The sequence below is a fragment of the Microcebus murinus genome, chromosome 15 (assembly GCF_040939455.1).
Source record: "Microcebus murinus isolate Inina chromosome 15, M.murinus_Inina_mat1.0, whole genome shotgun sequence".
Classification (NCBI taxonomy): Eukaryota; Metazoa; Chordata; class Mammalia; order Primates; family Cheirogaleidae; genus Microcebus; species Microcebus murinus.
The window spans coordinates 79,217,747-79,243,411 of NC_134118.1; the positions used below are offsets into that span (position 1 = coordinate 79,217,747).

The following is a 25,665-nucleotide window of genomic DNA, read 5'->3' on the forward strand; positions in this document are numbered from 1 at the left end:
GGCGGCGGCCCGGGGTGGGGGTCACCCCCACCCTCAGCGCCCGCCGCGGTGCCTGGCGCCCCAGCCCGCACCGTGGGGCCTCCTCTTGTCCCAAGCCGCGACACCGCCGTCACGCGGCAGCATGCGTGGCTTCTGGACTGTCAGGTCTCAGACCAAAGGTCTGCTCTGTGGGAACCGACACGCTGGAGGAAACCTTGAGAGTCTGAGAGGGGAGGGAGTTCCAGAAGAAGGCCAGGATGTCATTTGGAGGGAGTATGTGACCAGAACTCGTCCCGTTGCTTTTGGGGTTCTATGGGCTACACGTAGGAATCTTTGGTGGTGGCACCTGATGTTGGGGGATCCGGAGTCGCACCCAGACCTGCTCCACAGGCCTCCTTTTACTTTTCTCTTCGGATTCATTATTTTTAAAAAGTGTCTCTTATCTCTATGATTGCATTTTCTTTTCTCTCTCTTTTCAAGCAGATGATGGGAGTCCAAGTATTAAGGTGACATGTGTTGCCCGTGCCCCCCTCCCCCCTGTGTTCTTATTCATTTACCTCTGATGTCGTTCCAGCGTATTGTGGGGGTACCAATGTTAAGGTCGGGTACGTTGCCCTCTCCCAGCCTCCCCCCTCGGGTCAGAGCCTCAAGTGCGCCCATGCCCCAGTCGGTGCGCACCCACCCCATTCCTAATGGAGGTGTATGCCCATCCCCTCCCCCCACCCGCCCGACACCCACCCGATGAAGGTGATTCCTCTGTGTCCACTTAGGTGTCCATCGGTTCGTACCCATTTGCTGGTGAGCGCGAGCACGTGGTGCTCGTGTGTCCATTCTTGGGCTACCTGGCTTACTGGAACGGGTTCCAGCTCTGGCCAGGAGAACCACGAGAGGTGCCCTCTCACCGCTGCTCCTCCTAGCTGAATAGCACTCCGTGGTGTCCACGCGCCACATTTCATTTACGCACTCGTGGGTCGATGGGCACTCGGGTCGCTTCCAGGTCTTTGCGATTGTGACTTGTGCCCTGACTCTAACCCTAACCCTTACCCAGCCCGTCTCCTCCTCGGCCCCTGCCTGACTGACTCCTTCCCGCCCGGCCTGTCACCTGTCACCGTCCTCTGCCCCTGCCTGACACGCTCCTCCCCGCCCGGGCCGTCACCGTCCTCGGCCCCTGCCTGACGGGGCTCCTCCGTCGCCTGGGCCTTCCAAGGGCTTGGTGTGGACGCTGGTTCCAGGACGCCCTCCCAGGAACCCGGTAGCAGGGCGGCCGCAGCGTCTCGCGCCACCCAACCGTCCGCCGGCCGGCGGCCGTCGCTAAGTGGCCTGCGGGGGACGTGCCCCCACTGTGGGGCGGGCGCCCAGCCTGGTGTCTTCTCCGAGGCCCCGTGGCTGCTTTCCCCCCCCCCGCAAGGGGAGAGCCGCGGAGGTGGGGACCGCCTCCTCGTGGGGACGTACACCCAGCTCTCCACGTCGGATTCCGGGGCTCTCTGTCCTGCCAGAAGGCCCAGCTGGCCTGCGGGTCCTTAGAGTGGCCAAAACATCCGAAAACTGAGATTGAGGGTCCGGTGGTTGTCTGCACTTTTGTGCTGGGCACCCCATGGAGGCCCGGGGGCTGGCTGGACGACGCGGTCTGCTGGGCAGGGGGGGGGTTTGGAGGAGCAACTGATGCCCTTTGCACTTTGGGTAGCAAGTGTCTGAGGTGTCTCTGAGCCCTGCGCCATGTCGGGGGTGGGGGGTGGGAGGTCGGTGGGGGTGGAGGAGCAGGAGGAGGAGGAGGAGGAGGTGGGAAGGGCCGTGGCCTGCAGTCGTCTTCCCGGGGTGGCTTCTTCCACAGGCTGCTTGGCCTGGGCTCCCTGCACCTGGGCCTTTGGAGGACTGGCCCTGTGCTTGCCAACGCTTCCCCTGCAGGGACCCAGAGCTGGGAGGTTGCATCTCTCAGCCCTGGGTCGGGCAGAGCCCCAGCGGGCCATGCCCACAACCTCTCTCAGCACGGGTCCCCCAGAAGGCTCCTTTGGGACCAGGATTCTCTTGCGGGTGACTCTTTAAGGTCTGGCCCCTGGATGGAGGGGCACCAGGAGTAGAGGAGCAGGAAGGGGAAGGGGGTGGCCATGCGAGGGGACACTTTCAGGCCAAGTCCCAGCTTCAGCCTGATCCTCCTGGGAACCCCGGGGTGTACGTCACACCTCCTGGTTGTCCCGCTCTGAGACAAGGAGCCGGGCTTCGCATTCCCCCAGCAGCCAGTCGTGGGCTGAGGACACCTGGGGCGTTGGGAACTCCCTGGCTTCTCCTTGGCTTAACATCTGGAGCTGCTTGTGAATCGTGCCGCCACACACACACCCGAGTGCAGGTGTCTTCTGCACAGACTGCGGGCCTCGCTCTTCTGAATGCCGCTAGCTCGCCACCCACCCACGGGTGAACCTGGTCAGGGTACTTTCTCTCGGGGGCAGACTCTGATCCTGGCGGGCTACCGGTGTTTCTGTTTGCTCGTTTCTTTCTTCCATTTCGGGAAAGGCTTCCTTACTGGGTGTGGAAATCTCCTATGCCTTTCCTCGCCTATTCTGTCAGCTTTAAAATTCTCTTTCAGTTGCCACCCTCACAGATGGATTAGGAAACTCTTTCCGGTGCACTCATTAGTGAAATGACCTCAATGAAGCTGGAATCCAATATCTAATGGCCGATTTTTAGCGAGTCCACACGCCAGGGTGGTCGGGGTCCAATGCAGCCCCGGCCAGGCCCAGGCCCCGGCCCCTTGGACTGGGCCACAGGAGGACACAGAGGAGGGTCCCGGCCCCCCCGGTCTCGTTGCCGGCAGTTCTCCAAGGGCTTGGGCGTTTTCCAGAGGTAGGAGATGGAGGGGACTGATTTCTTCAGCGCCCCACAAACCACGCCACCCCACCCATGGGACACATCCCTAGAGAGAGAGAGAGACGCCCCATACACTCGCTCCCCTCCCCCATGCGCTGTGCCCCAGCCCGGGGCCCGGGGGAATAGGCGGCAGCCCACTCACAGGGTGGGGGGCCCAGCTGAAAGGGGTTGTCGGGGAGGGCGGCCCCTGCCTGGGGTCAAAGGGCGGGCGATCCGCGCGTGCGCAATCGGCGGCGGCGGCGGCGGCGGCGGCGGCAGCGGCGGGGGCGGCCACGAGCTGGGGGTGGGGGGCGGGTAGGTGAAGGAGGCCAGGCGAGGAGAGGAAGGGGGCTGGAAGGTCTCCACCTTGGCGAGTCCAGCCGTGGAGGCGCATCTTGTGTGAGTGTGAGTGTGTGTGTGTGTGTGTGTGTGTGTGTATAGAGAGACAGCCCCCCACCCCGGCCCACCGCTCCCTGCCCGCCCCGCCCCGCCTGTCACCCCCGTCCCTCGGAGCCCGCCGGACCCGGCCGGTGAACTCAACAGGCCCGGCCCGGCGCGGGTCAGCGCCGGTGCGGGGCCTGGGGCGGGAGGAGGCGGCGGGGAAGCGCAGAGAGGCTCGGCTTCTTGAGCGGGGCAGGGGCGCCCTCCGCCGTCTAGGGCCACACCACCCTGAACGCGCCCGACCTCGTCTGGTCTCGGAAGCTAAGCAGGGTCGGGCCTGGTTAGTACTTGGATGGGAGACCGCCTGGGAATACCGGGTGCCGTAGGCTTCTTCTTTTTTTTTTTTTTTGTTTTGCCTCTTGTTCTGTCCCCTCTCTGGGAGCGAGGCGGCGGCCCGGGGTGGGGGTCACCCCCACCCTCAGCGCCCGCCGCGGTGCCTGGCGCCCCAGCCCGCACCGTGGGGCCTCCTCTTGTCCCAAGCCGCGACACCGCCGTCACGCGGCAGCATGCGTGGCTTCTGGACTGTCAGGTCTCAGACCAAAGGTCTGCTCTGTGGGAACCGACACGCTGGAGGAAACCTTGAGAGTCTGAGAGGGGAGGGAGTTCCAGAAGAAGGCCAGGATGTCATTTGGAGGGAGTATGTGACCAGAACTCGTCCCGTTGCTTTTGGGGTTCTATGGGCTACACGTAGGAATCTTTGGTGGTGGCACCTGATGTTGGGGGATCCGGAGTCGCACCCAGACCTGCTCCACAGGCCTCCTTTTACTTTTCTCTTCGGATTCATTATTTTTAAAAAGTGTCTCTTATCTCTATGATTGCATTTTCTTTTCTCTCTCTTTTCAAGCAGATGATGGGAGTCCAAGTATTAAGGTGACATGTGTTGCCCGTGCCCCCCTCCCCCCTGTGTTCTTATTCATTTACCTCTGATGTCGTTCCAGCGTATTGTGGGGGTACCAATGTTAAGGTCGGGTACGTTGCCCTCTCCCAGCCTCCCCCCTCGGGTCAGAGCCTCAAGTGCGCCCATGCCCCAGTCGGTGCGCACCCACCCCATTCCTAATGGAGGTGTATGCCCATCCCCTCCCCCCACCCGCCCGACACCCACCCGATGAAGGTGATTCCTCTGTGTCCACTTAGGTGTCCATCGGTTCGTACCCATTTGCTGGTGAGCGCGAGCACGTGGTGCTCGTGTGTCCATTCTTGGGCTACCTGGCTTACTGGAACGGGTTCCAGCTCTGGCCAGGAGAACCACGAGAGGTGCCCTCTCACCGCTGCTCCTCCTAGCTGAATAGCACTCCGTGGTGTCCACGCGCCACATTTCATTTACGCACTCGTGGGTCGATGGGCACTCGGGTCGCTTCCAGGTCTTTGCGATTGTGACTTGTGCCCTGACTCTAACCCTAACCCTTACCCAGCCCGTCTCCTCCTCGGCCCCTGCCTGACTGACTCCTTCCCGCCCGGCCTGTCACCTGTCACCATCCTCTGCCCCTGCCTGACACGCTCCTCCCCGCCCGGGCCGTCACCGTCCTCGGCCCCTGCCTGACGGGGCTCCTCCGTCGCCTGGGCCTTCCAAGGGCTTGGTGTGGACGCTGGTTCCAGGACGCCCTCCCAGGAACCCGGTAGCAGGGCGGCCGCAGCGTCTCGCGCCACCCAACCGTCCGCCGGCCGGCGGCCGTCGCTAAGTGGCCTGCGGGGGACGTGCCCCCACTGTGGGGCGGGCGCCCAGCCTGGTGTCTTCTCCGAGGCCCCGTGGCTGCTTTCCCCCCCCCCGCAAGGGGAGAGCCGCGGAGGTGGGGACCGCCTCCTCGTGGGGACGTACACCCAGCTCTCCACGTCGGATTCCGGGGCTCTCTGTCCTGCCAGAAGGCCCAGCTGGCCTGCGGGTCCTTAGAGTGGCAAAAACATCCGAAAACTGAGATTGAGGGTCCGGTGGTTGTCTGCACTTTTGTGCTGGGCACCCCATGGAGGCCCGGGGGCTGGCTGGACGACGCGGTCTGCTGGGCAGGGGGGGGGTTTGGAGGAGCAACTGATGCCCTTTGCACTTTGGGTAGCAAGTGTCTGAGGTGTCTCTGAGCCCTGCGCCATGTCGGGGGTGGGGGGTGGGAGGTCGGTGGGGGTGGAGGAGCAGGAGGAGGAGGAGGAGGAGGTGGGAAGGGCCGTGGCCTGCAGTCGTCTTCCCGGGGTGGCTTCTTCCACAGGCTGCTTGGCCTGGGCTCCCTGCACCTGGGCCTTTGGAGGACTGGCCCTGTGCTTGCCAACGCTTCCCCTGCAGGGACCCAGAGCTGGGAGGTTGCATCTCTCAGCCCTGGGTCGGGCAGAGCCCCAGCGGGCCATGCCCACAACCTCTCTCAGCACGGGTCCCCCAGAAGGCTCCTTTGGGACCAGGATTCTCTTGCGGGTGACTCTTTAAGGTCTGGCCCCTGGATGGAGGGGCACCAGGAGTAGAGGAGCAGGAAGGGGAAGGGGGTGGCCATGCGAGGGGACACTTTCAGGCCAAGTCCCAGCTTCAGCCTGATCCTCCTGGGAACCCCGGGGTGTACGTCACACCTCCTGGTTGTCCCGCTCTGAGACAAGGAGCCGGGCTTCGCATTCCCCCAGCAGCCAGTCGTGGGCTGAGGACACCTGGGGCGTTGGGAACTCCCTGGCTTCTCCTTGGCTTAACATCTGGAGCTGCTTGTGAATCGTGCCGCCACACACACACCCGAGTGCAGGTGTCTTCTGCACAGACTGCGGGCCTCGCTCTTCTGAATGCCGCTAGGTCGCCACCCACCCACGGGTGAACCTGGTCAGGGTACTTTCTCTCGGGGGCAGACTCTGATCCTGGCGGGCTACCGGTGTTTCTGTTTGCTCGTTTCTTTCTTCCATTTCGGGAAAGGCTTCCTTACTGGGTGTGGAAATCTCCTATGCCTTTCCTCGCCTATTCTGTCAGCTTTAAAATTCTCTTTCAGTTGCCACCCTCACAGATGGATTAGGAAACTCTTTCCGGTGCACTCATTAGTGAAATGACCTCAATGAAGCTGGAATCCAATATCTAATGGCCGATTTTTAGCGAGTCCACACGCCAGGGTGGTCGGGGTCCAATGCAGCCCCGGCCAGGCCCAGGCCCCGGCCCCTTGGACTGGGCCACAGGAGGACACAGAGGAGGGTCCCGGCCCCCCCGGTCGCGTTGCCGGCAGTTCTCCAAGGGCTTGGGCGTTTTCCAGAGGTAGGAGATGGAGGGGACTGATTTCTTCAGCGCCCCACAAACCACGCCACCCCACCCATGGGACACATCCCTAGAGAGAGAGAGAGACGCCCCATACACTCGCTCCCCTCCCCCATGCGCTGTGCCCCAGCCCTGGGCCCGGGGGAATAGGCGGCAGCCCACTCACAGGGTGGGGGGCCCAGCTGAAAGGGGTTGTCGGGGAGGGCGGCCCCTGCCTGGGGTCAAAGGGCGGGCGATCCGCGGTGTGCAATCGGCGGCGGCGGCGGCGGCGGCGGCGCGGGGCGGCCACGAGCTGGGGGTGGGGGGCGGGTAGGTGAAGGAGGCCAGGCGAGGAGAGGAAGGGGGCTGGAAGGTCTCCACCTTGGCGAGTCCAGCCGTGGAGGCGCATCTTGTGTGAGTGTGTGTGTGTGTGTGTGTGTGTGTGTGTGTGTATAGAGAGACAGCCCCCCACCCCGGCCCACCGCTCCCTGCCCGCCCCGCCCCGCCTGTCACCCCCGTCCCTCGGAGCCCGCCGGACCCGGCCGGTGAACTCAACAGGCCCGGCCCGGCGCGGGTCAGCGCCGGTGCGGGGCCTGGGGCGGGAGGAGGCGGCGGGGAAGCGCAGAGAGGCTCGGCTTCTTGAGCGGGGCAGGGGCGCCCTCCGCCGTCTAGGGCCACACCACCCTGAACGCGCCCGACCTCGTCTGGTCTCGGAAGCTAAGCAGGGTCGGGCCTGGTTAGTACTTGGATGGGAGACCGCCTGGGAATACCGGGTGCCGTAGGCTTCTTCTTTTTTTTTTTTTTTTGTTTTGCCTCTTGTTCTGTCCCCTCTCTGGGAGCGAGGCGGCGGCCCGGGGTGGGGGTCACCCCCACCCTCAGCGCCCGCCGCGGTGCCTGGCGCCCCAGCCGGCACCGTGGGGCCTCCTCTTGTCCCAAGCCGCGACACCGCCGTCACGCGGCAGCATGCGTGGCTTCTGGACTGTCAGGTCTCAGACCAAAGGTCTGCTCTGTGGGAACCGACACGCTGGAGGAAAACCTTGAGAGTCTGAGAGGGGAGGGAGTTCCAGAAGAAGGCCAGGATGTCATTTTGAGGGAGTATGTGACCAGAACTCGTCCCGTTGCTTTTGGGGTTCTATGGGCTACACGTAGGAATCTTTGGTGGTGGCACCTGATGTTGGGGGATCCGGAGTCGCACCCAGACCTGCTCCACAGGCCTCCTTTTACTTTTCTCTTCGGATTCATTATTTTTAAAAAGTGTCTCTTATCTCTATGATTGCATTTTCTTTTCTCTCTCTTTTCAAGCAGATGATGGGAGTCCAAGTATTAAGGTGACATGTGTTGCCCGTGCCCCCCTCCCCCCTGTGTTCTTATTCATTTACCTCTGATGTCGTTCCAGCGTATTGTGGGGGTACCAATGTTAGGGTCGGGTACGTTGCCCTCTCCCTGCCTCCCCCCTCGGGTCAGAGCCTCAAGTGCGCCCATGCCCCAGTCGGTGCGCACCCACCCCATTCCTAATGGAGGTGTATGCCCATCCCCTCCCCCCACCCGCCCGACACCCACCCGATGAAGGTGATTCCTCTGTGTCCACTTAGGTGTCCATCGGTTCGTACCCATTTGCTGGTGAGCGCGAGCACGTGGTGCTCGTGTGTCCATTCTTGGGCTACCTGGCTTACTGGAACGGGTTCCAGCTCTGGCCAGGAGAACCACGAGAGGTGCCCTCTCACCGCTGCTCCTCCTAGCTGAATAGCACTCCGTGGTGTCCACGCGCCACATTTCATTTACGCACTCGTGGGTCGATGGGCACTCGGGTCGCTTCCAGGTCTTTGCGATTGTGACTTGTGCCCTGACTCTAACCCTAACCCTTACCCAGCCCGTCTCCTCCTCGGCCCCTGCCTGACTGACTCCTTCCCGCCCGGCCTGTCACCTGTCACCGTCCTCTGCCCCTGCCTGACACGCTCCTCCCCGCCCGGGCCGTCACCGTCCTCGGCCCCTGCCTGACGGGGCTCCTCCGTCGCCTGGGCCTTCCAAGGGCTTGGTGTGGACGCTGGTTCCAGGACGCCCTCCCAGGAACCCGGTAGCAGGGCGGCCGCAGCGTCTCGCGCCACCCCAACCGTCCGCCGGCCGGCGGCCGTCGCTAAGTGGCCTGCGGGGGACGTGCCCCCACTGTGGGGCGGGCGCCCAGCCTGGTGTCTTCTCCGAGGCCCCGTGGCTGCTTTCCCCCCCCCCGCAAGGGGAGAGCCGCGGAGGTGGGGACCGCCTCCTCGTGGGGACGTACACCCAGCTCTCCACGTCGGATTCCGGGGCTCTCTGTCCTGCCAGAAGGCCCAGCTGGCCTGCGGGTCCTTAGAGTGGCCAAAACATCCGAAAACTGAGATTGAGGGTCCGGTGGTTGTCTGCACTTTTGTGCTGGGCACCCCATGGAGGCCCGGGGGCTGGCTGGACGACGCGGTCTGCTGGGCAGGGGGGGGGTTTGGAGGAGCAACTGATGCCCTTTGCACTTTGGGTAGCAAGTGTCTGAGGTGTCTCTGAGCCCTGCGCCATGTCGGGGGTGGGGGGTGGGAGGTCGGTGGGGGTGGAGGAGCAGGAGGAGGAGGAGGAGGAGGTGGGAAGGGCCGTGGCCTGCAGTCGTCTTCCCGGGGTGGCTTCTTCCACAGGCTGCTTGGCCTGGGCTCCCTGCACCTGGGCCTTTGGAGGACTGGCCCTGTGCTTGCCAACGCTTCCCCTGCAGGGACCCAGAGCTGGGAGGTTGCATCTCTCAGCCCTGGGTCGGGCAGAGCCCCAGCGGGCCATGCCCACAACCTCTCTCAGCACGGGTCCCCCAGAAGGCTCCTTTGGGACCAGGATTCTCTTGCGGGTGACTCTTTAAGGTCTGGCCCCTGGATGGAGGGGCACCAGGAGTAGAGGAGCAGGAAGGGGAAGGGGGTGGCCATGCGAGGGGACACTTTCAGGCCAAGTCCCAGCTTCAGCCTGATCCTCCTGGGAACCCCGGGGTGTACGTCACACCTCCTGGTTGTCCCGCTCTGAGACAAGGAGCCGGGCTTCGCATTCCCCCAGCAGCCAGTCGTGGGCTGAGGACACCTGGGGCGTTGGGAACTCCCTGGCTTCTCCTTGGCTTAACATCTGGAGCTGCTTGTGAATCGTGCCGCCACACACACACCCGAGTGCAGGTGTCTTCTGCACAGACTGCGGGCCTCGCTCTTCTGAATGCCGCTAGCTCGCCACCCACCCACGGGTGAACCTGGTCAGGGTACTTTCTCTCGGGGGCAGACTCTGATCCTGGCGGGCTACCGGTGTTTCTGTTTGCTCGTTTCTTTCTTCCATTTCGGGAAAGGCTTCCTTACTGGGTGTGGAAATCTCCTATGCCTTTCCTCGCCTATTCTGTCAGCTTTAAAATTCTCTTTCAGTTGCCACCCTCACAGATGGATTAGGAAACTCTTTCCGGTGCACTCATTAGTGAAATGACCTCAATGAAGCTGGAATCCAATATCTAATGGCCGATTTTTAGCGAGTCCACACGCCAGGGTGGTCGGGGTCCAATGCAGCCCCGGCCAGGCCCAGGCCCCGGCCCCTTGGACTGGGCCACAGGAGGACACAGAGGAGGGTCCCGGCCCCCCCGGTCTCGTTGCCGGCAGTTCTCCAAGGGCTTGGGCGTTTTCCAGAGGTAGGAGATGGAGGGGACTGATTTCTTCAGCGCCCCACAAACCACGCCACCCCACCCATGGGACACATCCCTAGAGAGAGAGAGAGACGCCCCATACACTCGCTCCCCTCCCCCATGCGCTGTGCCCCAGCCCGGGGCCCGGGGGAATAGGCGGCAGCCCACTCACAGGGTGGGGGGCCCAGCTGAAAGGGGTTGTCGGGGAGGGCGGCCCCTGCCTGGGGTCAAAGGGCGGGCGATCCGCGCGTGCGCAATCGGCGGCGGCGGCGGCGGCGGCGGCGGCAGCGGCGGGGGCGGCCACGAGCTGGGGGTGGGGGGCGGGTAGGTGAAGGAGGCCAGGCGAGGAGAGGAAGGGGGCTGGAAGGTCTCCACCTTGGCGAGTCCAGCCGTGGAGGCGCATCTTGTGTGAGTGTGAGTGTGTGTGTGTGTGTGTGTGTGTGTATAGAGAGACAGCCCCCCACCCCGGCCCACCGCTCCCTGCCCGCCCCGCCCCGCCTGTCACCCCCGTCCCTCGGAGCCCGCCGGACCCGGCCGGTGAACTCAACAGGCCCGGCCCGGCGCGGGTCAGCGCCGGTGCGGGGCCTGGGGCGGGAGGAGGCGGCGGGGAAGCGCAGAGAGGCTCGGCTTCTTGAGCGGGGCAGGGGCGCCCTCCGCCGTCTAGGGCCACACCACCCTGAACGCGCCCGACCTCGTCTGGTCTCGGAAGCTAAGCAGGGTCGGGCCTGGTTAGTACTTGGATGGGAGACCGCCTGGGAATACCGGGTGCCGTAGGCTTCTTCTTTTTTTTTTTTTTTGTTTTGCCTCTTGTTCTGTCCCCTCTCTGGGAGCGAGGCGGCGGCCCGGGGTGGGGGTCACCCCCACCCTCAGCGCCCGCCGCGGTGCCTGGCGCCCCAGCCCGCACCGTGGGGCCTCCTCTTGTCCCAAGCCGCGACACCGCCGTCACGCGGCAGCATGCGTGGCTTCTGGACTGTCAGGTCTCAGACCAAAGGTCTGCTCTGTGGGAACCGACACGCTGGAGGAAACCTTGAGAGTCTGAGAGGGGAGGGAGTTCCAGAAGAAGGCCAGGATGTCATTTGGAGGGAGTATGTGACCAGAACTCGTCCCGTTGCTTTTGGGGTTCTATGGGCTACACGTAGGAATCTTTGGTGGTGGCACCTGATGTTGGGGGATCCGGAGTCGCACCCAGACCTGCTCCACAGGCCTCCTTTTACTTTTCTCTTCGGATTCATTATTTTTAAAAAGTGTCTCTTATCTCTATGATTGCATTTTCTTTTCTCTCTCTTTTCAAGCAGATGATGGGAGTCCAAGTATTAAGGTGACATGTGTTGCCCGTGCCCCCCTCCCCCCTGTGTTCTTATTCATTTACCTCTGATGTCGTTCCAGCGTATTGTGGGGGTACCAATGTTAAGGTCGGGTACGTTGCCCTCTCCCAGCCTCCCCCCTCGGGTCAGAGCCTCAAGTGCGCCCATGCCCCAGTCGGTGCGCACCCACCCCATTCCTAATGGAGGTGTATGCCCATCCCCTCCCCCCACCCGCCCGACACCCACCCGATGAAGGTGATTCCTCTGTGTCCACTTAGGTGTCCATCGGTTCGTACCCATTTGCTGGTGAGCGCGAGCACGTGGTGCTCGTGTGTCCATTCTTGGGCTACCTGGCTTACTGGAACGGGTTCCAGCTCTGGCCAGGAGAACCACGAGAGGTGCCCTCTCACCGCTGCTCCTCCTAGCTGAATAGCACTCCGTGGTGTCCACGCGCCACATTTCATTTACGCACTCGTGGGTCGATGGGCACTCGGGTCGCTTCCAGGTCTTTGCGATTGTGACTTGTGCCCTGACTCTAACCCTAACCCTTACCCAGCCCGTCTCCTCCTCGGCCCCTGCCTGACTGACTCCTTCCCGCCCGGCCTGTCACCTGTCACCGTCCTCTGCCCCTGCCTGACACGCTCCTCCCCGCCCGGGCCGTCACCGTCCTCGGCCCCTGCCTGACGGGGCTCCTCCGTCGCCTGGGCCTTCCAAGGGCTTGGTGTGGACGCTGGTTCCAGGACGCCCTCCCAGGAACCCGGTAGCAGGGCGGCCGCAGCGTCTCGCGCCACCCAACCGTCCGCCGGCCGGCGGCCGTCGCTAAGTGGCCTGCGGGGGACGTGCCCCCACTGTGGGGCGGGCGCCCAGCCTGGTGTCTTCTCCGAGGCCCCGTGGCTGCTTTCCCCCCCCCCCGCAAGGGGAGAGCCGCGGAGGTGGGGACCGCCTCCTCGTGGGGACGTACACCCAGCTCTCCACGTCGGATTCCGGGGCTCTCTGTCCTGCCAGAAGGCCCAGCTGGCCTGCGGGTCCTTAGAGTGGCCAAAACATCCGAAAACTGAGATTGAGGGTCCGGTGGTTGTCTGCACTTTTGTGCTGGGCACCCCATGGAGGCCCGGGGGCTGGCTGGACGACGCGGTCTGCTGGGCAGGGGGGGGGTTTGGAGGAGCAACTGATGCCCTTTGCACTTTGGGTAGCAAGTGTCTGAGGTGTCTCTGAGCCCTGCGCCATGTCGGGGGTGGGGGGTGGGAGGTCGGTGGGGGTGGAGGAGCAGGAGGAGGAGGAGGAGGAGGTGGGAAGGGCCGTGGCCTGCAGTCGTCTTCCCGGGGTGGCTTCTTCCACAGGCTGCTTGGCCTGGGCTCCCTGCACCTGGGCCTTTGGAGGACTGGCCCTGTGCTTGCCAACGCTTCCCCTGCAGGGACCCAGAGCTGGGAGGTTGCATCTCTCAGCCCTGGGTCGGGCAGAGCCCCAGCGGGCCATGCCCACAACCTCTCTCAGCACGGGTCCCCCAGAAGGCTCCTTTGGGACCAGGATTCTCTTGCGGGTGACTCTTTAAGGTCTGGCCCCTGGATGGAGGGGCACCAGGAGTAGAGGAGCAGGAAGGGGAAGGGGGTGGCCATGCGAGGGGACACTTTCAGGCCAAGTCCCAGCTTCAGCCTGATCCTCCTGGGAACCCCGGGGTGTACGTCACACCTCCTGGTTGTCCCGCTCTGAGACAAGGAGCCGGGCTTCGCATTCCCCCAGCAGCCAGTCGTGGGCTGAGGACACCTGGGGCGTTGGGAACTCCCTGGCTTCTCCTTGGCTTAACATCTGGAGCTGCTTGTGAATCGTGCCGCCACACACACACCCGAGTGCAGGTGTCTTCTGCACAGACTGCGGGCCTCGCTCTTCTGAATGCCGCTAGGTCGCCACCCACCCACGGGTGAACCTGGTCAGGGTACTTTCTCTCGGGGGCAGACTCTGATCCTGGCGGGCTACCGGTGTTTCTGTTTGCTCGTTTCTTTCTTCCATTTCGGGAAAGGCTTCCTTACTGGGTGTGGAAATCTCCTATGCCTTTCCTCGCCTATTCTGTCAGCTTTAAAATTCTCTTTCAGTTGCCACCCTCACAGATGGATTAGGAAACTCTTTCCGGTGCACTCATTAGTGAAATGACCTCAATGAAGCTGGAATCCAATATCTAATGGCCGATTTTTAGCGAGTCCACACGCCAGGGTGGTCGGGGTCCAATGCAGCCCCGGCCAGGCCCAGGCCCCGGCCCCTTGGACTGGGCCACAGGAGGACACAGAGGAGGGTCCCGGCCCCCCCGGTCGCGTTGCCGGCAGTTCTCCAAGGGCTTGGGCGTTTTCCAGAGGTAGGAGATGGAGGGGACTGATTTCTTCAGCGCCCCACAAACCACGCCACCCCACCCATGGGACACATCCCTAGAGAGAGAGAGAGACGCCCCATACACTCGCTCCCCTCCCCCATGCGCTGTGCCCCAGCCCTGGGCCCGGGGGAATAGGCGGCAGCCCACTCACAGGGTGGGGGGCCCAGCTGAAAGGGGTTGTCGGGGAGGGCGGCCCCTGCCTGGGGTCAAAGGGCGGGCGATCCGCGCGTGTGCAATCGGCGGCGGCGGCGGCGGCGGCGGCGGGGGCGGCCACGAGCTGGGGGTGGGGGGCGGGTAGGTGAAGGAGGCCAGGCGAGGAGAGGAAGGGGGCTGGAAGGTCTCCACCTTGGCGAGTCCAGCCGTGGAGGCGCATCTTGTGTGAGTGTGTGTGTGTGTGTGTGTGTGTGTGTGTGTGTATAGAGAGACAGCCCCCCACCCCGGCCCACCGCTCCCTGCCCGCCCCGCCCCGCCTGTCACCCCCGTCCCTCGGAGCCCGCCGGACCCGGCCGGTGAACTCAACAGGCCCGGCCCGGCGCGGGTCAGCGCCGGTGCGGGGCCTGGGGCGGGAGGAGGCGGCGGGGAAGCGCAGAGAGGCTCGGCTTCTTGAGCGGGGCAGGGGCGCCCTCCGCCGTCTAGGGCCACACCACCCTGAACGCGCCCGACCTCGTCTGGTCTCGGAAGCTAAGCAGGGTCGGGCCTGGTTAGTACTTGGATGGGAGACCGCCTGGGAATACCGGGTGCCGTAGGCTTCTTCTTTTTTTTTTTTTTTTTGTTTTGCCTCTTGTTCTGTCCCCTCTCTGGGAGCGAGGCGGCGGCCCGGGGTGGGGGTCACCCCCACCCTCAGCGCCCGCCGCGGTGCCTGGCGCCCCAGCCGGCACCGTGGGGCCTCCTCTTGTCCCAAGCCGCGACACCGCCGTCACGCGGCAGCATGCGTGGCTTCTGGACTGTCAGGTCTCAGACCAAAGGTCTGCTCTGTGGGAACCGACACGCTGGAGGAAACCTTGAGAGTCTGAGAGGGGAGGGAGTTCCAGAAGAAGGCCAGGATGTCATTTTGAGGGAGTATGTGACCAGAACTCGTCCCGTTGCTTTTGGGGTTCTATGGGCTACACGTAGGAATCTTTGGTGGTGGCACCTGATGTTGGGGGATCCGGAGTCGCACCCAGACCTGCTCCACAGGCCTCCTTTTACTTTTCTCTTCGGATTCATTATTTTTAAAAAGTGTCTCTTATCTCTATGATTGCATTTTCTTTTCTCTCTCTTTTCAAGCAGATGATGGGAGTCCAAGTATTAAGGTGACATGTGTTGCCCGTGCCCCCCTCCCCCCTGTGTTCTTATTCATTTACCTCTGATGTCGTTCCAGCGTATTGTGGGGGTACCAATGTTAGGGTCGGGTACGTTGCCCTCTCCCTGCCTCCCCCCTCGGGTCAGAGCCTCAAGTGCGCCCATGCCCCAGTCGGTGCGCACCCACCCCATTCCTAATGGAGGTGTATGCCCATCCCCTCCCCCCACCCGCCCGACACCCACCCGATGAAGGTGATTCCTCTGTGTCCACTTAGGTGTCCATCGGTTCGTACCCATTTGCTGGTGAGCGCGAGCACGTGGTGCTCGTGTGTCCATTCTTGGGCTACCTGGCTTACTGGAACGGGTTCCAGCTCTGGCCAGGAGAACCACGAGAGGTGCCCTCTCACCGCTGCTCCTCCTAGCTGAATAGCACTCCGTGGTGTCCACGCGCCACATTTCATTTACGCACTCGTGGGTCGATGGGCACTCGGGTCGCTTCCAGGTCTTTGCGATTGTGACTTGTGCCCTGACTCTAACCCTAACCCTTACCCAGCCCGTCTCCTCCTCGGCCCCTGCCTGACTGACTCCTTCCCGCCCGGCCTGTCACCTGTCACCGTCCTCTGCCCCTGCCTGACACGCTCCTCCCCGCCCGGGCCGTCACCGTCCTCGGCCCCTGCCTGACGGGGCTCCTCCGTCGCCTGGGCCTTCCAAGGGCTTGGTGTGGACGCTGGTTCCAGGACGCCCTCCCAGGAACCCGGTAGCAGGGCGGCCGCAGCGTCTCGCGCCACCCAACCGTCCGCCGGCCGGCGGCCGTCGCTAAGTGGCCTGCGGGGGACGTGCCCCCACTGTGGGGCGGGCGCCCAGCCTGGTGTCTTCTCCGAGGCCCCGTGGCTGCTTTCCCCCCCCCCGCAAGGGGAGAGCCGCGGAGGTGGGGACCGCCTCCTCGTGGGGACGTACACCCAGCTCTCCACGTCGGATTCCGGGGCTCTCTGTCCTGCCAGAAGGCCCAGCTGGCCTGCGGGTCCTTAGAGTGGCCAAAACATCCGAAAACTGAGATTGAGGGTCCGGTGGTTGTCTGCACTTTTGTGCTGGGCACCCCATGGAGGCCCGGGGGCTGGCTGGACGACGCGGTCTGCTGGGCAGGGGGGGGGTTTGGAGGAGCAACTGATGCCCTTTGCACTTTGGGTAGCAAGTGTCTGAGGTGTCTCTGAGCCCTGCGCCATGTCGGGGGTGGGGGGTGGGAGGTCGGTGGGGGTGGAGGAGCAGGAGGAGGAGGAGGAGGAGGTGGGAAGGGCCGTGGCCTGCAGTCGTCTTCCCGGGGTGGCTTCTTCCACAGGCTGCTTGGCCTGGGCTCCCTGCACCTGGGCCTTTGGAGGACTGGCCCTGTGCTTGCCAACGCTTCCCCTGCAGGGACCCAGAGCTGGGAGGTTGCATCTCTCAGCCCTGGGTCGGGCAGAGCCCCAGCGGGCCATGCCCACAACCTCTCTCAGCACGGGTCCCCCAGAAGGCTCCTTTGGGACCAGGATTCTCTTGCGGGTGACTCTTTAAGGTCTGGCCCCTGGATGGAGGGGCACCAGGAGTAGAGGAGCAGGAAGGGGAAGGGGGTGGCCATGCGAGGGGACACTTTCAGGCCAAGTCCCAGCTTCAGCCTGATCCTCCTGGGAACCCCGGGGTGTACGTCACACCTCCTGGTTGTCCCGCTCTGAGACAAGGAGCCGGGCTTCGCATTCCCCCAGCAGCCAGTCGTGGGCTGAGGACACCTGGGGCGTTGGGAACTCCCTGGCTTCTCCTTGGCTTAACATCTGGAGCTGCTTGTGAATCGTGCCGCCACACACACACCCGAGTGCAGGTGTCTTCTGCACAGACTGCGGGCCTCGCTCTTCTGAATGCCGCTAGCTCGCCACCCACCCACGGGTGAACCTGGTCAGGGTACTTTCTCTCGGGGGCAGACTCTGATCCTGGCGGGCTACCGGTGTTTCTGTTTGCTCGTTTCTTTCTTCCATTTCGGGAAAGGCTTCCTTACTGGGTGTGGAAATCTCCTATGCCTTTCCTCGCCTATTCTGTCAGCTTTAAAATTCTCTTTCAGTTGCCACCCTCACAGATGGATTAGGAAACTCTTTCCGGTGCACTCATTAGTGAAATGACCTCAATGAAGCTGGAATCCAATATCTAATGGCCGATTTTTAGCGAGTCCACACGCCAGGGTGGTCGGGGTCCAATGCAGCCCCGGCCAGGCCCAGGCCCCGGCCCCTTGGACTGGGCCACAGGAGGACACAGAGGAGGGTCCCGGCCCCCCCGGTCGCGTTGCCGGCAGTTCTCCAAGGGCTTGGGCGTTTTCCAGAGGTAGGAGATGGAGGGGACTGATTTCTTCAGCGCCCCACAAACCACGCCACCCCACCCATGGGACACATCCCTAGAGAGAGAGAGAGACGCCCCATACACTCGCTCCCCTCCCCCATGCGCTGTGCCCCAGCCCGGGGCCCGGGGGAATAGGCGGCAGCCCACTCACAGGGTGGGGGGCCCAGCTGAAAGGGGTTGTCGGGGAGGGCGGCCCCTGCCTGGGGTCAAAGGGCGGGCGATCCGCGCGTGCGCAATCGGCGGCGGCGGCGGCGGCGGCGGCGGCAGCGGCGGGGGCGGCCACGAGCTGGGGGTGGGGGGCGGGTAGGTGAAGGAGGCCAGGCGAGGAGAGGAAGGGGGCTGGAAGGTCTCCACCTTGGCGAGTCCAGCCGTGGAGGCGCATCTTGTGTGAGTGTGAGTGTGTGTGTGTGTGTGTGTGTGTGTATAGAGAGACAGCCCCCCACCCCGGCCCACCGCTCCCTGCCCGCCCCGCCCCGCCTGTCACCCCCGTCCCTCGGAGCCCGCCGGACCCGGCCGGTGAACTCAACAGGCCCGGCCCGGCGCGGGTCAGCGCCGGTGCGGGGCCTGGGGCGGGAGGAGGCGGCGGGGAAGCGCAGAGAGGCTCGGCTTCTTGAGCGGGGCAGGGGCGCCCTCCGCCGTCTAGGGCCACACCACCCTGAACGCGCCCGACCTCGTCTGGTCTCGGAAGCTAAGCAGGGTCGGGCCTGGTTAGTACTTGGATGGGAGACCGCCTGGGAATACCGGGTGCCGTAGGCTTCTTCTTTTTTTTTTTTTTTGTTTTGCCTCTTGTTCTGTCCCCTCTCTGGGAGCGAGGCGGCGGCCCGGGGTGGGGGTCACCCCCACCCTCAGCGCCCGCCGCGGTGCCTGGCGCCCCAGCCCGCACCGTGGGGCCTCCTCTTGTCCCAAGCCGCGACACCGCCGTCACGCGGCAGCATGCGTGGCTTCTGGACTGTCAGGTCTCAGACCAAAGGTCTGCTCTGTGGGAACCGACACGCTGGAGGAAACCTTGAGAGTCTGAGAGGGGAGGGAGTTCCAGAAGAAGGCCAGGATGTCATTTGGAGGGAGTATGTGACCAGAACTCGTCCCGTTGCTTTTGGGGTTCTATGGGCTACACGTAGGAATCTTTGGTGGTGGCACCTGATGTTGGGGGATCCGGAGTCGCACCCAGACCTGCTCCACAGGCCTCCTTTTACTTTTCTCTTCGGATTCATTATTTTTAAAAAGTGTCTCTTATCTCTATGATTGCATTTTCTTTTCTCTCTCTTTTCAAGCAGATGATGGGAGTCCAAGTATTAAGGTGACATGTGTTGCCCGTGCCCCCCTCCCCCCTGTGTTCTTATTCATTTACCTCTGATGTCGTTCCAGCGTATTGTGGGGGTACCAATGTTAAGGTCGGGTACGTTGCCCTCTCCCAGCCTCCCCCCTCGGGTCAGAGCCTCAAGTGCGCCCATGCCCCAGTCGGTGCGCACCCACCCCATTCCTAATGGAGGTGTATGCCCATCCCCTCCCCCCACCCGCCCGACACCCACCCGATGAAGGTGATTCCTCTGTGTCCACTTAGGTGTCCATCGGTTCGTACCCATTTGCTGGTGAGCGCGAGCACGTGGTGCTCGTGTGTCCATTCTTGGGCTACCTGGCTTACTGGAACGGGTTCCAGCTCTGGCCAGGAGAACCACGAGAGGTGCCCTCTCACCGCTGCTCCTCCTAGCTGAATAGCACTCCGTGGTGTCCACGCGCCACATTTCATTTACGCACTCGTGGGTCGATGGGCACTCGGGTCGCTTCCAGGTCTTTGCGATTGTGACTTGTGCCCTGACTCTAACCCTAACCCTTACCCAGCCCGTCTCCTCCTCGGCCCCTGCCTGACTGACTCCTTCCCGCCCGGCCTGTCACCTGTCACCGTCCTCTGCCCCTGCCTGACACGCTCCTCCCCGCCCGGGCCGTCACCGTCCTCGGCCCCTGCCTGACGGGGCTCCTCCGTCGCCTGGGCCTTCCAAGGGCTTGGTGTGGACGCTGGTTCCAGGACGCCCTCCCAGGAACCCGGTAGCAGGGCGGCCGCAGCGTCTCGCGCCACCCAACCGTCCGCCGGCCGGCGGCCGTCGCTAAGTGGCCTGCGGGGGACGTGCCCCCACTGTGGGGCGGGCGCCCAGCCTGGTGTCTTCTCTGAGGCCCCGTGGCTGCTTTTCCCCCCCCCCGCAAGGGGAGAGCCGCGGAGGTGGGGACCGCCTCCTCGTGGGGACGTACACCCAGCTCTCCACGTCGGATTCCGGGGCTCTCTGTCCTGCCAGAAGGCCCAGCTGGCCTGCGGGTCCTTAGAGTGGCAAAAACATCCGAAAACTGAGATTGAGGGTCCGGTGGTTGTCTGCACTTTTGTGCTGGGCACCCCAGGGAGGCCCGGGGGCTGGCTGGACGACGCGGTCTGCTGGGCAGGGGGGGGGGTTTGGAGGAGCAACTGATGCCCTTTGCACTTTGGGTAGCAAGTGTCTGAGGTGTCTCTGAGCCCTGCGCCATGTCGGGGGTGGGGGGTGGGAGGTCGGTGGGGGTGGAGGAGCAGGAGGAGGAGGAGGAGGAGGTGGGAAGGGCCGTGGCCTGCAGTCGTCTTCCCGGGGTGGCTTCTTCCACAGGCTGCTTGGCCTGGGCTCCCTGCACCTGGGCCTTTGGAGGACTGGCCCTGTGCTTGCCAACGCTTCCCCTGCAGGGACCCAGAGCTGGGAGGTTGCATCTCTCAGCCCTGGGTCGGGCAGAGCCCCAGCGGGCCATGCCCACAACCTCTCTCAGCACGGGTCCCCCAGAAGGCTCCTTTGGGACCAGGATTCTCTTGCGGGTGACTCTTTAAGGTCTGGCCCCTGGATGGAGGGGCACCAGGAGTAGAGGAGCAGGAAGGGGAAGGGGGTGGCCATGCGAGGGGACACTTTCAGGCCAAGTCCCAGCTTCAGCCTGATCCTCCTGGGAACCCCGGGGTGTACGTCACACCTCCTGGTTGTCCCGCTCTGAGACAAGGAGCCGGGCTTCGCATTCCCCCAGCAGCCAGTCGTGGGCTGAGGACACCTGGGGCGTTGGGAACTCCCTGGCTTCTCCTTGGCTTAACATCTGGAGCTGCTTGTGAATCGTGCCGCCACACACACACCCGAGTGCAGGTGTCTTCTGCACAGACTGCGGGCCTCGCTCTTCTGAATGCCGCTAGCTCGCCACCCACCCACGGGTGAACCTGGTCAGGGTACTTTCTCTCGGGGGCAGACTCTGATCCTGGCGGGCTACCGGTGTTTCTGTTTGCTCGTTTCTTTCTTCCATTTCGGGAAAGGCTTCCTTACTGGGTGTGGAAATCTCCTATGCCTTTCCTCGCCTATTCTGTCAGCTTTAAAATTCTCTTTCAGTTGCCACCCTCACAGATGGATTAGGAAACTCTTTCCGGTGCACTCATTAGTGAAATGACCTCAATGAAGCTGGAATCCAATATCTAATGGCCGATTTTTAGCGAGTCCACACGCCAGGGTGGTCGGGGTCCAATGCAGCCCCGGCCAGGCCCAGGCCCCGGCCCCTTGGACTGGGCCACAGGAGGACACAGAGGAGGGTCCCGGCCCCCCCGGTCGCGTTGCCGGCAGTTCTCCAAGGGCTTGGGCGTTTTCCAGAGGTAGGAGATGGAGGGGACTGATTTCTTCAGCGCCCCACAAACCACGCCACCCCACCCATGGGACACATCCCTAGAGAGAGAGAGAGACGCCCCATACACTCGCTCCCCTCCCCCATGCGCTGTGCCCCAGCCCGGGGCCCGGGGGAATAGGCGGCAGCCCACCCACAGGGTGGGGGGCCCAGCTGAAAGGGGTTGTCGGGGAGGGCGGCCCCTGCCTGGGGTCAAAGGGCGGGCGATCCGCGCGTGCGCAATCGGCGGCGGCGGCGGCGGCGGCGGCGGCGGGGGCGGCCACGAGCTGGGGGTGGGGGGCGGGTAGGTGAAGGAGGCCAGGCGAGGAGAGGAAGGGGGCTGGAAGGTCTCCACCTTGGCGAGTCCAGCCGTGGAGGCGCATCTTGTGTGAGTGTGAGTGTGTGTGTGTGTGTGTGTGTGTGTATAGAGAGACAGCCCCCCACCCCGGCCCACCGCTCCCTGCCCGCCCCGCCCCGCCTGTCACCCCCGTCCCTCGGAGCCCGCCGGACCCGGCCGGTGAACTCAACAGGCCCGGCCCGGCGCGGGTCAGCGCCGGTGCGGGGCCTGGGGCGGGAGGAGGCGGCGGGGAAGCGCAGAGAGGCTCGGCTTCTTGAGCGGGGCAGGGGCGCCCTCCGCCGTCTAGGGCCACACCACCCTGAACGCGCCCGACCTCGTCTGGTCTCGGAAGCTAAGCAGGGTCGGGCCTGGTTAGTACTTGGATGGGAGACCGCCTGGGAATACCGGGTGCCGTAGGCTTCTTCTTTTTTTTTTTTTTTGTTTTGCCTCTTGTTCTGTCCCCTCTCTGGGAGCGAGGCGGCGGCCCGGGGTGGGGGTCACCCCCACCCTCAGCGCCCGCCGCGGTGCCTGGCGCCCCAGCCCGCACCGTGGGGCCTCCTCTTGTCCCAAGCCGCGACACCGCCGTCACGCGGCAGCATGCGTGGCTTCTGGACTGTCAGGTCTCAGACCAAAGGTCTGCTCTGTGGGAACCGACACGCTGGAGGAAACCTTGAGAGTCTGAGAGGGGAGGGAGTTCCAGAAGAAGGCCAGGATGTCATTTGGAGGGAGTATGTGACCAGAACTCGTCCCGTTGCTTTTGGGGTTCTATGGGCTACACGTAGGAATCTTTGGTGGTGGCACCTGATGTTGGGGGATCCGGAGTCGCACCCAGACCTGCTCCACAGGCCTCCTTTTACTTTTCTCTTCGGATTCATTATTTTTAAAAAGTGTCTCTTATCTCTATGATTGCATTTTCTTTTCTCTCTCTTTTCAAGCAGATGATGGGAGTCCAAGTATTAAGGTGACATGTGTTGCCCGTGCCCCCCTCCCCCCTGTGTTCTTATTCATTTACCTCTGATGTCGTTCCAGCGTATTGTGGGGGTACCAATGTTAGGGTCGGGTACGTTGCCCTCTCCCTGCCTCCCCCCTCGGGTCAGAGCCTCAAGTGCGCCCATCCCCCAGTCGGTGCGCACCCACCCCATTCCTAATGGAGGTGTATGCCCATCCCCTCCCCCCACCCGCCCGACACCCACCCGATGAAGGTGATTCCTCTGTGTCCACTTAGGTGTCCATCGGTTCGTACCCATTTGCTGGTGAGCGCGAGCACGTGGTGCTCGTGTGTCCATTCTTGGGCTACCTGGCTTACTGGAACGGGTTCCAGCTCTGGCCAGGAGAACCACGAGAGGTGCCCTCTCACCGCTGCTCCTCCTAGCTGAATAGCACTCCGTGGTGTCCACGCGCCACATTTCATTTACGCACTCGTGGGTCGATGGGCACTCGGGTCGCTTCCAGGTCTTTGCGATTGTGACTTGTGCCCTGACTCTAACCCTAACCCTTACCCAGCCCGTCTCCTCCTCGGCCCCTGCCTGACTGACTCCTTCCCGCCCGGCCTGTCACCTGTCACCGTCCTCTGCCCCTGCCTGACACGCTCCTCCCCGCCCGGGCCGTCACCGTCCTCGGCCCCTGCCTGACGGGGCTCCTCCGTCGCCTGGGCCTTCCAAGGGCTTGGTGTGGACGCTGGTTCCAGGACGCCCTCCCAGGAACCCGGTAGCAGGGCGGCCGCAGCGTCTCGCGCCACCCAACCGTCCGCCGGCCGGCGGCCGTCGCTAAGTGGCCTGCGGGGGACGTGCCCCCACTGTGGGGCGGGCGCCCAGCCTGGTGTCTTCTCTGAGGCCCCGTGGCTGCTTTTCCCCCCCCCCGCAAGGGGAGAGCCGCGGAGGTGGGGACCGCCTCCTCGTGGGGACGTACACCCAGCTCTCCACGTCGGATTCCGGGGCTCTCTGTCCTGCCAGAAGGCCCAGCTGGCCTGCGGGTCCTTAGAGTGGCAAAAACATCCGAAAACTGAGATTGAGGGTCCGGTGGTTGTCTGCACTTTTGTGCTGGGCACCCCAGGGAGGCCCGGGGGCTGGCTGGACGACGCGGTCTGCTGGGCAGGGGGGGGGGTTTGGAGGAGCAACTGATGCCCTTTGCACTTTGGGTAGCAAGTGTCTGAGGTGTCTCTGAGCCCTGCGCCATGTCGGGGGTGGGGGGTGGGAGGTCGGTGGGGGTGGAGGAGCAGGAGGAGGAGGAGGAGGAGGTGGGAAGGGCCGTGGCCTGCAGTCGTCTTCCCGGGGTGGCTTCTTCCACAGGCTGCTTGGCCTGGGCTCCCTGCACCTGGGCCTTTGGAGGACTGGCCCTGTGCTTGCCAACGCTTCCCCTGCAGGGACCCAGAGCTGGGAGGTTGCATCTCTCAGCCCTGGGTCGGGCAGAGCCCCAGCGGGCCATGCCCACAACCTCTCTCAGCACGGGTCCCCCAGAAGGCTCCTTTGGGACCAGGATTCTCTTGCGGGTGACTCTTTAAGGTCTGGCCCCTGGATGGAGGGGCACCAGGAGTAGAGGAGCAGGAAGGGGAAGGGGGTGGCCATGCGAGGGGACACTTTCAGGCCAAGTCCCAGCTTCAGCCTGATCCTCCTGGGAACCCCGGGGTGTACGTCACACCTCCTGGTTGTCCCGCTCTGAGACAAGGAGCCGGGCTTCGCATTCCCCCAGCAGCCAGTCGTGGGCTGAGGACACCTGGGGCGTTGGGAACTCCCTGGCTTCTCCTTGGCTTAACATCTGGAGCTGCTTGTGAATCGTGCCGCCACACACACACCCGAGTGCAGGTGTCTTCTGCACAGACTGCGGGCCTCGCTCTTCTGAATGCCGCTAGCTCGCCACCCACCCACGGGTGAACCTGGTCAGGGTACTTTCTCTCGGGGGCAGACTCTGATCCTGGCGGGCTACCGGTGTTTCTGTTTGCTCGTTTCTTTCTTCCATTTCGGGAAAGGCTTCCTTACTGGGTGTGGAAATCTCCTATGCCTTTCCTCGCCTATTCTGTCAGCTTTAAAATTCTCTTTCAGTTGCCACCCTCACAGATGGATTAGGAAACTCTTTCCGGTGCACTCATTAGTGAAATGACCTCAATGAAGCTGGAATCCAATATCTAATGGCCGATTTTTAGCGAGTCCACACGCCAGGGTGGTCGGGGTCCAATGCAGCCCCGGCCAGGCCCAGGCCCCGGCCCCTTGGACTGGGCCACAGGAGGACACAGAGGAGGGTCCCGGCCCCCCCGGTCGCGTTGCCGGCAGTTCTCCAAGGGCTTGGGCGTTTTCCAGAGGTAGGAGATGGAGGGGACTGATTTCTTCAGCGCCCCACAAACCACGCCACCCCACCCATGGGACACATCCCTAGAGAGAGAGAGAGACGCCCCATACACTCGCTCCCCTCCCCCATGCGCTGTGCCCCAGCCCGGGGCCCGGGGGAATAGGCGGCAGCCCACCCACAGGGTGGGGGGCCCAGCTGAAAGGGGTTGTCGGGGAGGGCGGCCCCTGCCTGGGGTCAAAGGGCGGGCGATCCGCGCGTGCGCAATCGGCGGCGGCGGCGGCGGCGGCGGCGGCGGGGGCGGCCACGAGCTGGGGGTGGGGGGCGGGTAGGTGAAGGAGGCCAGGCGAGGAGAGGAAGGGGGCTGGAAGGTCTCCACCTTGGCGAGTCCAGCCGTGGAGGCGCATCTTGTGTGAGTGTGAGTGTGTGTGTGTGTGTGTGTGTGTGTATAGAGAGACAGCCCCCCACCCCGGCCCACCGCTCCCTGCCCGCCCCGCCCCGCCTGTCACCCCCGTCCCTCGGAGCCCGCCGGACCCGGCCGGTGAACTCAACAGGCCCGGCCCGGCGCGGGTCAGCGCCGGTGCGGGGCCTGGGGCGGGAGGAGGCGGCGGGGAAGCGCAGAGAGGCTCGGCTTCTTGAGCGGGGCAGGGGCGCCCTCCGCCGTCTAGGGCCACACCACCCTGAACGCGCCCGACCTCGTCTGGTCTCGGAAGCTAAGCAGGGTCGGGCCTGGTTAGTACTTGGATGGGAGACCGCCTGGGAATACCGGGTGCCGTAGGCTTCTTCTTTTTTTTTTTTTTTGTTTTGCCTCTTGTTCTGTCCCCTCTCTGGGAGCGAGGCGGCGGCCCGGGGTGGGGGTCACCCCCACCCTCAGCGCCCGCCGCGGTGCCTGGCGCCCCAGCCCGCACCGTGGGGCCTCCTCTTGTCCCAAGCCGCGACACCGCCGTCACGCGGCAGCATGCGTGGCTTCTGGACTGTCAGGTCTCAGACCAAAGGTCTGCTCTGTGG

The 25,665-nt window shown here is 63.9% G+C and overlaps 7 non-coding genes across 7 annotated transcripts; all 7 read left to right on the top strand.

The window, feature by feature from the left end:
- The first annotated feature begins 3,471 nt into the window (after positions 1–3,471).
- On the top strand, positions 3,472–3,590 carry LOC142876470 (5S ribosomal RNA). Its single transcript, XR_012923371.1, has one exon. It is a non-coding gene; the product is annotated as a 5S ribosomal RNA (ribosomal RNA).
- Positions 3,591–7,108: 3,518 nt separating this feature from the next.
- LOC142876471 (5S ribosomal RNA) lies at positions 7,109–7,227 on the top strand. Its single transcript, XR_012923372.1, has one exon. It is a non-coding gene; the product is annotated as a 5S ribosomal RNA (ribosomal RNA).
- Positions 7,228–10,755: 3,528 nt separating this feature from the next.
- LOC142876472 (5S ribosomal RNA) lies at positions 10,756–10,874 on the top strand. The gene has a single exon (XR_012923373.1). It is a non-coding gene; the product is annotated as a 5S ribosomal RNA (ribosomal RNA).
- A 3,519-nt stretch (positions 10,875–14,393) lies between these two features.
- Positions 14,394–14,512, top strand: LOC142876473 (5S ribosomal RNA). Its single transcript, XR_012923374.1, has one exon. It is a non-coding gene; the product is annotated as a 5S ribosomal RNA (ribosomal RNA).
- Positions 14,513–18,039: 3,527 nt separating this feature from the next.
- Positions 18,040–18,158, top strand: LOC142876474 (5S ribosomal RNA). Its single transcript, XR_012923375.1, has one exon. It is a non-coding gene; the product is annotated as a 5S ribosomal RNA (ribosomal RNA).
- Positions 18,159–21,679: 3,521 nt separating this feature from the next.
- On the top strand, positions 21,680–21,798 carry LOC142876475 (5S ribosomal RNA). Its single transcript, XR_012923376.1, has one exon. It is a non-coding gene; the product is annotated as a 5S ribosomal RNA (ribosomal RNA).
- Positions 21,799–25,319: 3,521 nt separating this feature from the next.
- On the top strand, positions 25,320–25,438 carry LOC142876476 (5S ribosomal RNA). Its single transcript, XR_012923377.1, has one exon. It is a non-coding gene; the product is annotated as a 5S ribosomal RNA (ribosomal RNA).
- The last annotated feature ends 227 nt before the right edge of the window (positions 25,439–25,665 follow it).